The sequence below is a fragment of the Gobio gobio genome (assembly GCF_949357685.1).
Source record: "Gobio gobio genome assembly, chromosome: 8".
NCBI classification, from domain to species: domain Eukaryota; kingdom Metazoa; phylum Chordata; class Actinopteri; order Cypriniformes; family Gobionidae; genus Gobio; species Gobio gobio.
The window spans coordinates 34,761,994-34,776,710 of record NC_137114.1 but is presented as its reverse complement, the minus strand read 5'-3'; positions in this window follow the sequence as shown (position 1 = coordinate 34,776,710).

Below are 14,717 nucleotides of genomic sequence, written 5' to 3'. Positions count from 1 at the left end.
TACTAACACGCAGTCATGAGAAAGAATCCAGCAGAACACCCGTTCGCCATGTTCAGAGGGTAAACTGGACTGAATGAGAGGAGGCGGGTGCGTGTCAACTCGCTGTCGGTCGGAGAGGAGAGCGCAGCAGATATCGATACTGTAGAAAATGAGCATTGTATCGTTTCAGATATTTCAGTATCGATACATATCGAAATATGGATATTTTTGACAACACTAGTAGGCATAAACACAGGTTCGAAGACTCGTTCTCGCGCCCCCTACAGTGCAAGTCGGCTAGGTATACATACGCGCTAAAATATCAAGGTGAAAGTCATCATAGCTTGCGTAGTACAGACTCAGCTCCCAACCCAACTTTGAGAATAGATTAACGGTTATTTTTTTTATCCCCCCGATAAGAGTCTCATGTTAACGCAGCACGTTAACGCCGATAACGGCCCACCACTAATATATAATTAAACACTGTGTTGTCAAAGTTGATATTGGAGCTTTATGGTCAGACACTTGCATGTGTCAATTTATTATTAACATTTTACCAAAATCAAGCTTAGAGTTATGAGGTTTCTGACCAGTGAATTCCGGACATATGCGTTTTGTCAGTCATTCGAGGCAGTAGATGCGTGGCATTACTTACTGGTTATAAAGTTTTCTGTAGCTATAAGCACTCCGATTTTTCTGTCATTTGGCCAGAATATCATGTTATTAAAGATGAAGTGCTGTGCACAGACTATTAAGACAGTATTGGCTATATGACTCAACGACCAACGCTATACTAATGCTGCCTTCACGTGCCATCGGAATTATCGTAAATACGAGTTTCCGAGGTAAAAATTGCACTTGAACGCCCTCTCATGTTTTGTTTATTACTGGGAAGTTCGGAAATAATTTTGATACCCAAATTTCTGAGATGGGCGTGCCATAAATTTTAAACATGCTGGCGGGTAGAACTACTGCTGTGACAGGACAGGTATATATGATTTATTCGTTTTTACCCCAAAACTGCTAGATCGGTTTTGTCTTTAATGTAGTGCATATTTACATACACGAGTATTCATTTGAAGCGTAGGCTATTTTTAATACACAGCGAAAATTGCCTGAATTTGACCGAAATTACAGAATCTTGCATCGTAAATGTTTATGGTTGTCAGTGCATATGATGAGACACTATAATTTTGGTTTTAATAAGATTTTCTCAATAAATATGCAAGAATAAACACAGTGTCCTCCATGATTCCCGTTCATTCTGACTACAAAGCACTTGAATGCAACACGCTCGTAATCACGACTTCTGAAGTGGGAAGTAGGACATTTCCGATAGCACGTGAAGGAAGCATGAGACACTCTTCTCTGCCCCTTTAAATAAACAAAACATTAGCCTTTAGAGTTTCTTGAGTAAAGAAAATACTGTACTTATTCAAACACTGTACTTATCCAATGGAGCCAAAAGCTTTTTTTAATACTTTTAAATGGTTAAATATTTGGAAGTGGGCTCCTCTGGCCTCAAGAGTTGCTGTGGAATTTAGCGTCCTTGTTAGCGCGCCTGCCTCCCACGCAGGTTCAAATCCCACTCAGAGCAGGTCGAGAAGGACCGGTTACACAAAACCCACAGACAGAGGTAAAGGGTGACCAACGGTCACAAGACAAAATATGGAGATATGGGTTTCCGCCTATATGACATTATGTTAATGAATGTTTTTTGTCAGATTTTTTTCAAAAAATAGGAATCCAAAAATTGTGATTTTGATCATTTAGAAAAGTAATAACACACCTCTCCTCAATAAGCCACATGATTCGAGGTATCATTCATGTCCGTAGCACAAACAGTGCAGGAACAGTAGTCATACAAAGGCAATTATTGCTATGAACTGCAATGACACTCCGTTTTTCAAAATTTTAAGGACTGGTGCTCAGAACTCTTCTCTCTACAGATACATTATGACAGATGCATAATGAAGTGAACGCCGAATCACCTTCCTTTTGTCCTTGCTCCACTCTCGGCCACACTATGGGGTCCACAGAGCTTGAGCGCTCCACTTGCTGTCCGTCTCCCATTGTGCCGGCTCTGAACGGATGGATTTATCTTTATTTGATTAATACGCTTCCCTCTGCATTGTCAATATTGTTTCTCTCTGCATGTTATCTCTGGTCCAGAATGTGCATATCACCAGACACGGTGAATATGATGAAATACATTCAGAGGATTTGCTGTGTACTGGTGCATATTGGTTTGAGATTCTTTTGAGGGCAAATAGATTCAGCCTTGATTGATTTTACAAGCAAAACCATTCAGATGGTATGCTTGCCTTTGCCTTATGGAAAGTAAAAAGTTTCTGCCTTTATGAGCATCGCGAGGGCGTATTGTTTTGTTGCAATGAAGGATGAACTTTAGTACAGACCTGATGCCGCAAATGCAGAAATGTTTGTTTTTCTGCTTTAGATATATAATCTATCATTAACATTAAATTTACGATTATGTATGCGGGCATATCCTCAGAGACAAAGATGCAAATGTAGGAAGAATTTCCATAAAATTTGCATCTTTGCAAGGACATGAAAAGGTATTGTGTGTGTTCACCAAAGCAATGTATTTCAGTTCAGTCACTTTAGGAGCAAAAATTACCCTCAATGTAAAGCTAAATATGTCTTTGAAAGTCTTTGAAAGTCTCTGTCTTTGCAATTTAAAGGACAAATACTAATCAGTTATTATTATTGAAGTAAAGGTATTTAAATAAAAATATATAATAAAAAATAGCAATATATTAATCATTTAAAATGTTATATTATACCACCGGTGTCCTCTGTGTTTGCAATAAATGTAATGATATGCAATTTAAAGACAGATACCGTTTGTAGCAAAGACTAATCAAGTTGTCAATGTTAAACTAGTCACCATGCATGACTCTTTGCAGCTGTGTCTTGTAACTGTCCTCAAAAACAGAGTTTACAAGATGAGGTCACTTTGTTATAAAGTTTTACCAGCGTCCTTTACACTCGGCTTTAGTTTACAAGCCTCTGTGGTGTCTAACCTGATTAGAATGAAATCTAAATGCCAATCTGAGATAATTTTCCACTTCAGTGTAGCTCTTCTCATGAGAATAAATCTCCCTTTAATGTCACTGCTTATTAAAATGGACTATTTATAATTTCCAATTTATTAAGAACTTGCGCACCTATTGTCAAGTGGATATAGACACATCTGATATTTCTCCAGTTTGTTGCAGAGGACATATTTACAGTAAGATTAATATTTTATTACAAGTCTTTATATGTTCAGATTTGAAATTTAGTGAACAGAGCTTTATAATTACTGTGTGTTATGATGCATAATGAAATGTATTAATGCCTCTGTTCCCCAGGAAGCGAGCAGCAAGTTCAAGCAAGTTCACTTATGCAGATGAAGAGACAAGAGTTTACTCGGAGTACAATGCGATACTTATTGCTGTCTAGCTCACCTTTTGGAGAAAACAATTTGGTACTTTATGTCTCAGAGGAGATATATCTAGTTTGGTCACATCATTACCACATGACACAAGCTGATTGGTCTCTGCTATTCCTGCAGCAAATGAGATTTCTTGCTCAACAGTTAAACAGTCTGGTTCATTGTTTGCTGTATCCGAGTTCCTCTAAAAAACCCTCCACCTCCCCCAGCTCCACCTGCCTAGATCTGCTACAGGATATATGCATGTTTATTTATGTAGCAGCAGCATATCTTACATGTTCACAACAGCATATCTGTGTATGTATTGGCAGTAGCAAGTCCATACTTTCTCTTCAGCACAAATCAACAGCAGCAGCAGAGTAGTAGATTTAGTCCGAGTAGTAGATCTAGTCCAAGACCAAATATATTATCACTGCCGTATTCAACAACATGCTAAAACTATTATGAGTGTTGTCATGATTGAAATCCATTTTTGTTCTCAACAAAACTATGCAGAAAGTTCATTACATAATCTTAAACTTTCCAATCATATGTATGTACATATAGATATTTACATAGATTTTTCTACTAAATTTGAAGTTTGTTTATTGTAATTTTATTTATTTTTATGTATTTATTTATTTTACAGTTCAGTATTGCTGAAATTCCTTTTCACTACGTTTTTATATGTTTTAATATATAAAACGGAGATCCATTTCGTATCAGTCATACAATCAAATCAAAAACATATTTCCATTTTTATAACATTTATGATAATCAGCTACTAAATTAACTTACTTTTCACCCAATCAGTCAAATCCTTGGTTCAATGCATTACAAAACATTTTACTTTCTGCCCAGTTCTAATTCAATAAGTCAGCGAGTTGAACCACAGTATAAACATTTTTTTTTTCAAAGCTGTGAATAGAACAAAGATTATTGGAGTACATTTTACAAGAAAATACTATTTCAGACATTCTACTTTCATGCTTTAATTCAATGTGTTACTTTTTTTTATTATAATTATTTGGCAAATTGTTTCTACATGTTGTTGCTTTTTTCAGTGCACGATTCTAATTCATTGAAATTAGACAAATTGAACATCACTACTTTCTATTATTGTCAATGCCAGAAATCCGTTTCTGGCCAACTCACCCACATGGTGACTAATCCTTTGCAATGTCATGGTTAAAACCTGCTGCGATGTCTCGTTATTCACAGGCATCTTTCATTTCATTAGAAAAAAGGCAAAGAAATGCATGTGCTAATGAGGACGAATTACACTATTCAGTATCAACGTCTTGGAAGGATTACCTTGAGCAGACAAAACGACATCCAGAGGTTGCACCCGGGGAAATTAATCTGTTTCAGACGATTGCACACATAAAGTGCCAGAGCATTATCAAAAAAATGAACTGGGAGTGAATTAAATGCTTCCTACTTTTTTGAATGTCATATTAGTGGAATGACGCAAAGGCAAATCCATTGCATTCTGTAACCTTCTTTCCCTCAAAATGAATACTGGCTAAATATCTGAGGCAGATGATATGACAGCCATGTGATATGTGCCAGCCGTCGGGATGGGAGCCGAGAATCGGTGTCTTTGAATTAAGGAAGGCTCATACAGATATAGAGGGATAGTTCACCGAAAAATGAAAAGTCTGTCATTTTCTCAACCTCATATCATTCTAAACCTGTATGCTGTTATTTTTTCCCCCTCACATGGAACACAAAAGTAGAATTTTGGAAGAATCCACAGCAGCCCCATTTCACACACTAGACCCTTTCACACATGCAGTCTTTACTGGTAAATTACCGGTAACAGATCATGTGTGAACAGGACCTTTTCAAAAATACAAGTAAATTGGTTCCGGCAATTTATACCAGTAAGGGAAGTTGTAACATTACCAGTAAATTACCGGTAATGTGCTCTGTGTGAACGCGGAATGAAGATTACCGGTATATTCACGTATGAAATCAGAGTGCGCTGACGTAAGAAGTCTGCTTTGGGCCAATCATAAAGACTTATGAAGATAATGTGATTACTCCATGCTGTTTACAGTACACTCTAAAAAATGCTGGGTTAAAAACAACCCAAGTTGGGTTGAAAATGGACTAAACCAGCAATTGGGTTGTTTTAACCCAGCGATTGGGTTGTTTCAAGCAAACATTTAACTCAACCGCTGGGTTAAAACGACCCATTCACTGGGTTAAAACAACCCAATTGCATTTTTTAGAGTGTAAGGTTTTTTAATAGTTTCTCTATTTAAATATGCGCTAAATCATCATCTTTGATCGTTGCGCCACGTCTCGCAGCTTTTTCAACGTGTTGCACTCGAGACCCAGCCTTCTTTTCCATTCATCAGCGCTATAATAGGATACTATTATGTGATTGTTGTGTTTTAAGAGCAAACACGTGTTTGCCTGTCCCTCAGACGTCAAAAAGATACTCTCAAATTGAAACTAAAGCGCTTCTCCTCATGTGGGCGGATGAAGAAAACAGCATGGCATTTAAAGATAATTTCTGATTACTGACATCACAGAATTTACCGGTATTTTGCTGTTGATGTGTGAATGGTCTCTTATCGGTAAAAAGCCAGAATGCCGTTGCTTGTGTGAACAGCATATTTGTTTATTTACCGGTAAAGTCATTCTGGTAATTTTACGGTAATTTACCAGTATTGCTGTGTGAAAGGGGCTACTAACAAGTAATAAGATAAGATGCTATTAAGATGCTAAGTCTACTTAAAGGCTTTATGTATAATGCATTATAAAGGAATTCAGTTTTATTCCAGAGAAATTGGATAATCCTGATCATTATTTCATCTCAGGTTTTACAGGGTTAAATAAGGGGTCCATAAAGCCACTGTAGATTTGCTACTTCATAAAACATTCAGGAAATGGCTTCACAATATGTCATAACACGGGTGTCATTACCTGACAGGTGATCCAAACATTTAGTGAGGAAAAGCTGGCAACATCTCTAAGGGTTTTTAAATATTTAGTTTAAAAAGCCATCAAAGATATCGGATACATCCCCCATATTTCATCTTGGTTTCTGGAGTCTCAGTGTTTCTGTTTTATGTTCACGATTACAAGAAACCTGGAATGAAACAAAACAGGCAGCTTTCAGATTTCTCTGTCAGCTTTCGGCAAACATCAAAAGCAATGTGCAACAAGGCGCGCTAGGTAAACAATTCATTAAAAGTGGAGGCTGCCCCCAATCCACAAACATGGGGTGGTTCAATGCCCCAGACAGGAAATGCAGAAACGGTGCCACAAACAGGCACTCCCATCTAATAGGTACTATTCTTTTGAGCATCAGTCAGATCAAGCTGAGTGATGTGAAAAATGCAGCAAATTTATGTTTTAAAGCTTGAGATTCACATTGTTTGCACATGAATAATTAAAGCATAACTATTACAGCTTTATGGTGCAGCAATAGAGAATGCATAAGACTATAAACAGTGCATAAACATATTCAATCTTACAAATAATACAACTGGAAACGCTTCTTACTTTTCTTGGAACCGCTTCGCCCGACAAGCATCTATTTAAATTAAAGAGTTAATTTAGAACAAAAAAAGTTACATTGTGTACCTTTAAAATAATATACAACTACATTAGATATTAAATCATACAACCTATTGAGGAGATGTGTGCAATTACTTTTCTATGTTATTGAACAATTATGATTTTCACCTGATGCACAGTAAAATGGTTTTACAAAAAATCCCATAGGCTTACAGTAGATATGTTTCCATCCAAAGTTAACTTGTGCGTAAAATTGGAATATCGCATAAATATTTGTGATTAATACACCATGTGTCCATTCAGTCAGTCGAAGAGATCAAAATCGTCCCTTCCTGATAAACTGGCAATAAATATCACTAAGAATAAGAAAATGGAGTCTTCTTTTCGTCTTGTGCTGCAAGACGAAGTGGATCAACTTGTCAGACGCCATTCTGGATTTTGGCGTTCGCTTGTAACGTGGCTTATGGATGCTATGGATGCGAAAAACCCAGAAAATGGCACCCAAACCTATTGTTTTTATGACGGACAAAAGTTTTGGTGGAGAATTTCAGACTCAGAGAGAATTTCAGAGTGTGCAAGGACCTTTGCTCAGGCATTTCAGAACAACCAAAACATTTTAGATGCCATGCAACAAGATTGGTCCGCTGGTTAGTCCAATTATGCCGTCCCATTGCAAAGTCTTTTTTTGATGTTCATCGAGGAATTTATTTGGTAAATGTGTTTCCATCATAGTTTATGTGCATGTTTTCTTATCGGATAAAAATATTTATCCAAATCAGTTGAGTACATTCGTTTTTTTGTGCGCATTTTTTTAATTTATGCGCATTTTGGCATTTCCATCCAGTGTTTTTTTTTACGCAATATCCCTAAATGCGCATAAAACTCGTTCAGACTGTCAACCCAAATCCAATTTTTGTGCATATCCGATTGTAATGTGACCATTTTGCAAGTGTGAACGTCAAAAAATCACATGAAATCCAATTTTTACAAATCCATTTAGAGCTACATTCATATGTGTCCAAATCGCATTTCTGGAAATCTGTTTCAATCTGACTGCTCTCATCAGATTTTGCATGGTTTACTTTCTCAAGGCACGTAAAACACAAACATCAGGCGTTGTAGTAGGAAACATGCTGAAGGTCACTGCAGAAACAAAGTTGTGTTGTTGCAAAGTGCAGAAAATGAGAATATAACGGAGACATCGGCATGGTTGTGGTCAGATTTGCATTCATAAAAACACTGATTAAATACCTTTCAATAAATAATTACATTTATTAATGGTAAAAAATCCTTAATTGAATGTCTTCCACATATCAGAGAACATTTCTTTCACACAGGTGTGTATCAGCATTTTACCACAGTTTTGATCAATCAATCAGAATTACATAAAGATTTTTGAAGCAACAGCGATGACATAAATGTTAAAATGTTTATGATAAACACAATAAATAAATAAATAAATAGATACTTCCTCAAAGAAGGAATATATAAGAAATATATTTTATAGGCAACAGTCACACAATATCAGAATCCCAAATGGAAGCTAATCATGTCTTCTGACTCTGAAATTATTTGTTTCTATGATAATGCTCATAACAACAAAATAAATCCATAATTTGCTAAAAAAATTATTGAAGATCAAAGAATAAGTGCATGACCAGAATGACATTATATTATAAAATGTGTTGAGTTCACTATCCAATAACCTTTAACCGTGGCGTTTACTGCTGCCGTTTTGGTTATTTTACATAATGTCATATAGATTATTGATTATATTATAATGACTTCGAACATGATCTTTTAGAGCTAGAAGCATATCTATTCTTATAATTAATAATTGACTATGAATGTGAGAAGTGAGAGGTGAACCAACTTACAAGTGCTTGACCACTGCTACTTTGCAAATTACATCTTATCAAGTTCACTTTTTAACCATCTTTTTCAGTTCAGTCTTATACAGTGGACACTAAGATGGCCTGAATTAATCCAATTAGTCAATAAAGATTATTAATACACACAGAATGACCATAAAATAGTTTTGTACTTGGACTTCAAGCTGAAAGTTAACTGGCCCACATCGAGGAGTGTTCAGAAGAGAGCGTCCTTCACCTTTGAGAAGGGCCAGATCTGGCAATTACGAAGGAGAGGTCTATGATGGGAATGGGATTTTCTGGACTTTTATAAGATCTTATTCCTCTCTAAGGACTCTTCAGGGTTATTAAAGCCCCTTTTTCAGAGGAGATCAGGACATCGTTTGCAATTTTAGATTGGATCTCGCTTTCAGCATGTACTGCAAGGAGGATGTGGACAATTTGCATCACATAAGAGACACAGAATCAAAGTTGTTTATCATTCAAAAAAAAAAACCCCTACAACCTATTTTAATTCTGTAATGTGACGTTTTCAAGTGATGCAGGACATTTATTGCTTGATTTTGTCTGTTGGGAATTGATTGAATGGTAAAAGTGGATTCATTACCATAATGGAGCCATGAATGAACCCTATGTTAATAGATATCTTGTGTGTGGCATAATGTTGATTACCACAAAAATACTTTGAGATTTCTTTCAAAAAGCACAGATCTGAATTAGAGTGAAATACAACAGAAGTGACAATAGAACTGTAACGAAAGTCCACTGGAGGCAAGCTTCAGAAACCATGTGCATTTAACTCAGAACAAAACATAAATCAAAAGCATAAAACAAAGACTTGACTTAAACAGAAACAAAGAATTGGCTATGACAAAGACTCCCCAACAAGTGGGTTACAACGTCAATAACAGACAAGGACACATGGCAAACATGAGGGCTAAATACACTGAGGCTGCGTCCCAATTCGCCTACTTATACTACGTCCTAAAAGTATGTACTCTTTTTGTGAAGAAAAAGTACATACTTTTGAGTGTGTAGCAGAAGAGTATGCAAGCTTTGGGACATACTACTTCGTCATCTTTAGTTTAGTTATGTGCGTCCCGTCACCGTTTAAACTGCCCTGTCAATCATCGTCACAGTTCAAATCCCCCACTTTCAATTTAATTTCCTACCGTATCGGAGAGAAATGTAGTCGCTCGTTGATCTGCCTTTCGTGGGTCTTTAATGCAGAGACTCCTCTCATGTGTTTGCAAAGTTAATGGCCAAACGTATCATTACAAAAGTTCTCAATGCTGCTGAAGGAGAAATATAATGTGGATAATATTGAATAAATATCTTTTCGTCAGGTTAAATACTGATAATTGCTCACTCAAACCACTTTATCTAATCCTCTCCACTTAACCGTCAGACTCGCGTAACCGTCATGTTTGTAGTTTTTTTAAACACTTTTTATCCGCGTTTGTAGTTCTAATCGAATCCTCGTCCATCTCGCAATGGGTTGTGGGCAATATCAGCCGTTAGAGTGCGCATCGATCTGCACTTCGGATTCTGACCAGAAATAGTAAACCATCCGGGAATCTTTGGAATACTTTTTTCAACATACTAAGATTTGGGACATACTAATTCTTTTTTCGAATTCTATTTAGTACGGATAGTATGCGAATTGGGACGCAGCATGAGACTAATGACAAGACAAGGGACACCTGTGAACACTGATTAAACAATGAACCAATGACAGAACGCGACAAGATCACATGAGGGCATGGGAATCACATGACAAGACCAGGAAACCTGACAGAACATGACAAACTTATACTGCGTTCCAGGCAGGTTTTGCCTGGCAGCCAGGCATCTCGTAACTGGGAGTACATCGATCTAGTACGAGTTCACGGAAGGGAAGTCACGTGTTTGACTGCCGTTCCAGTGCACTTTCATGGGTAGAAGGTTGGAAAAACACGGGTTACAGGTTGCCTGGAACGCGGCATTAGAAACATGACATTGAACATGATAAACTGAAAACATGAAACATGAACATGAAACACACCCTGTGACAAGAACAATCAGCAACATTTAAATAGTATAGCCATACAATGTAAGCAATGTACGTGTTAACATGGTTTCAGCATTGAACAAATAGCCATTTCTTGGTAGTTTTATCCAATTTTACAACTTCATAGACATTACAACGAAACAGCTTAAACGAGACTGACAAGAACTGCTCAATTAATACACACATTTTATAGAAGAATTAATTAATTTTTTATAAAATAAGCATCATATTTCAGTTCTTAACTTATCCATACATTGGCCTTTAATTCCATTGTAAATGTATCACTGTTTATGTTTTTATCCTTTTTCTTTTTTGTGGCAATCAATGATATGCCATGAGTGTTGTCTAATTTAACTATCAATGAACCTGGAAAAGTTCCTTCAACTTATGTCAGCAAAAAGATAATTCAGATTATTACATTTTACATTATTACAGATTTTTTGCCATTACAATGGAACACAATGGCAACTGTAAAAATGACAAGAATGGCTTTACGGGGTGACAGGGGCTCAGTGGTTCATGTAGGTTGTCTACAGACTGGAAGGTTGGTGGTTCAATCCCCGGTTCCACCTGACCAAGTGTCAAGGTGTCCATGAGTAAGACACATAACCCCAGCTGCTCCCGACGACACCGCTGTCAGTGTATAAATGGGTGAATGTGAGGCAATATGTAAAGCGCTTTGGATGGCCATGGGTCTGTTGAAAGCACTATATAAATGCAGTCCATTTACCATTTACTTTACAGCTCAACAGATTCCCACATTTTAATAGAAGAGCTAATGCAAGTGCTTTTATAAAAAATATCAGCTTCATATTTATGCTTTTAAATATTCCAAAAACTGCCCACTTCTCTTCCAATATAAATGCCTCACCTTAACCACGATTTTTGCTTTTTCAAAGAAAGTGAGGGATGTCTTTGTTTTGTTTTTTATGCCATATCTTGTCATTTGAACTTACACTTGTATTGAACCAGGAATATTCCTTGAAGTGATGTCAGCAGAAAGTCATTTCATGGGAAAAGCAAGTTATTACATTAAAGATTACAAAGATGTTTTAGAATATCGGGTCATTTGGATTATTTGGAATGTGCCTCCAAATTGTTCACAATAAGACCAGGAATCTTGTCTGGCTATCACCAGACCAAGCTCAATTTTAGATTGTACATTGGTCTGGGGAGTCTGCTATGTATTTTCTGCTCCACAAGAGGCGTGATCAACGAGCATAAATTAAATGACTCTGTACGCAATTGGATGGTGCTTCAACCAATCAGACCACAAGAGGCGTGATCAACGACCCATTCGCTTCTCTATCCGTCATCGTGTTAAACCCGCCAATAGCGCGCCAGGTGGATAAGCCAATCTGTGATTGGTTCCCGTAAAAGTGTAACAGAAGCAGTAGAAAAGAATGTACATGTTTCCAGACCGAGTTGCTGGGCGAAATCAAATCGCCGGCAGATCAGGCTAGGTTTGCCCAGTCTACCAGGAATATGCATTAAGAATGTAAATTTTGTCATCATGTTTAAATTAACATTTTTAAGTTGCACATACCACACCAACGTTCTTCAAAAATAATAATATGACTTATTTCCGAACATTATTGTTAGGGAACAATATGTGACAGATGCAGAATATAATGATTTCAAGCACAAACTCTCTCTCATTTATAAACACTGGAGAAATACGTTTCTCGTTTCTGCTGCTCTCACATAATAATATCCTTGACATTTATCTTACACCATGACCTTCCAGCATCGGGGCAGAAATTCAGTGTTCATTAAAGGTGTCATCTGAATCCACTGCCAGTCGTTAACAGCAAACAGGCAAGCTTGTTACAATTACTTTCACTCCTACGCAAATTAGACAGAAAGACAGATGCGGTAGATTGTTTGTTTATGACTGTGCAACACTGCAGACAACTCGAAAATACAATTGGGAGACAATGCATTTCGGCATTTCTTAAAAACCTGGTCCAAACATATAGTAATATATATTTATGTGAAATTTTAGCTGTCGCTCACTGTAGCTCACTACTGTAAGACCACATCTTCTCACAGAGAAGCGTTATGCATGGGTAAGAATGAAACAGAGTTTCCTCTATCTATCTTCTCTTATTCCTTTATGCTTTAGGGTAAGAAAAGAAATCTGGCAGCTAGACAGGAAGAAGTATTTAGAGCAAGATTTATTAGTGTGATTTAGCCTGGAGGGTTGTGCCAAGCAGTTTAAAGGGGATTTGCTATTCCTGCTGTTTAGCAACATTTTCCTTTGATTGAGACAAAACTGTGAGAGCAATAAAAACTAAGATTGTTGCAACATGTAAAAATGCCGGCCCACACCATTTATACGTGCAATCACACCGGATAACCCTGATTTGTGGTGGTTGTTAATACAAGTATGGCTACTACTGTTGCTAATTCTTAAATTAAGGATTTATTAAAGAAGTATTAGTATTACACTTAGGTATGTACTGTGCTATTTGACTCCAGACATGAATGACCTCAAGTCATGTGGCTTGTTGAAGAGATGTTACAAAGCGATCAGACTATGGGTATGTTTACATGACACCGTTTTCAATTGAAGACGAAAAACGTTTTATATTTGTTTTGGCTGTTCATTTACACGACAGTGGCATTTTGTTGACAAGTTTTGTGGAAGAAAAAACAGTAGGCTAAATGGCATGCTGTAAGAGCCATTGCAAACCACATAATACAAACTGTGGGTCAACGGGAGGTTAAGTAAGACTGTCACTATAGTTATGTCACATATCAATGGAAAGGCACAATAGATCTTGGTGTTAAACAGCTCACCTGTGGATGTTTATGCAATTTTCTTTTCTCTCAGGGGAAATAAGTGAAGAGCATTATCAAGTTTCTGTCATGTTTATGATAAACATATCCATGTGAGGCAGACAGAAATGAACTTGTGTGGATGTCCATGAAAACTTGTAGACTTTCTTTGTTCTTAAATATTTTTTCCAGCAGCCTAGTTTTTTTTTCTGAAACGCTCACACTCAATAGGCTACAAATGAATTGAATCCGATTTCAGATTCCAAAAGTACTGTTCATTTGTACCCTAAACTTTGGACTGCGATTGATATATTCGTTTACACGTGAATTACATTTATTCTAAACATAAAAAGTGCATGCGCACTGCGTCTGCGTTTCAGATTGAAACAAAAAAAAATACCGCAAGAATATCACCGGAAGTAACCGTGAGCAAAATTGGACGTGTTCTTCTAAAAACGTAAGGTAAAACCTTAATTTTCCAAGAAACAAGATTGGATGTCAAGAAATGCTTAAACGCAATTGAACTCCATATGATGCCTCGACATCTTATTAAGACTGGAAAAAACTGGCATTTTGTATCACCAATAAAACTGTCACTTGTAATACGTTTTTTATGTATGTTCTGGCTGGGTTTACGCTTCAAACACCATTCTGACCAGCGTGGCGTTTTGACAACGAAAATAAATAAAGATACTGAGTAATAATCCTAAGTAGGCTAGGTAATGTTAGCAGGCCATTATCATAATCAGAAATAGAAACAAATTGCATTAGGCCTATTATCTTCGTGTTCTTTGAATTTAGTTCTATTCTTCATATAGGTCTACACTTAATTTCCTCTGACATGAAATAAAGATATGAAACATCAGTGGGGTGAAGCAAACTACAAAGAAATATCTCCTTTTAAAGACATATAAAGCACGTCCTGATGTAGAGGACGGCTTTGCTTGAAGCACCAATACTGCCATCTTGTGTAAAAGAGAAAAACGACGACTAATTCTGCAACATTGTCATGCCATGTAAAGATTGCTAGAGGTGTGTAAAATGTTATAAAACATTTTACACC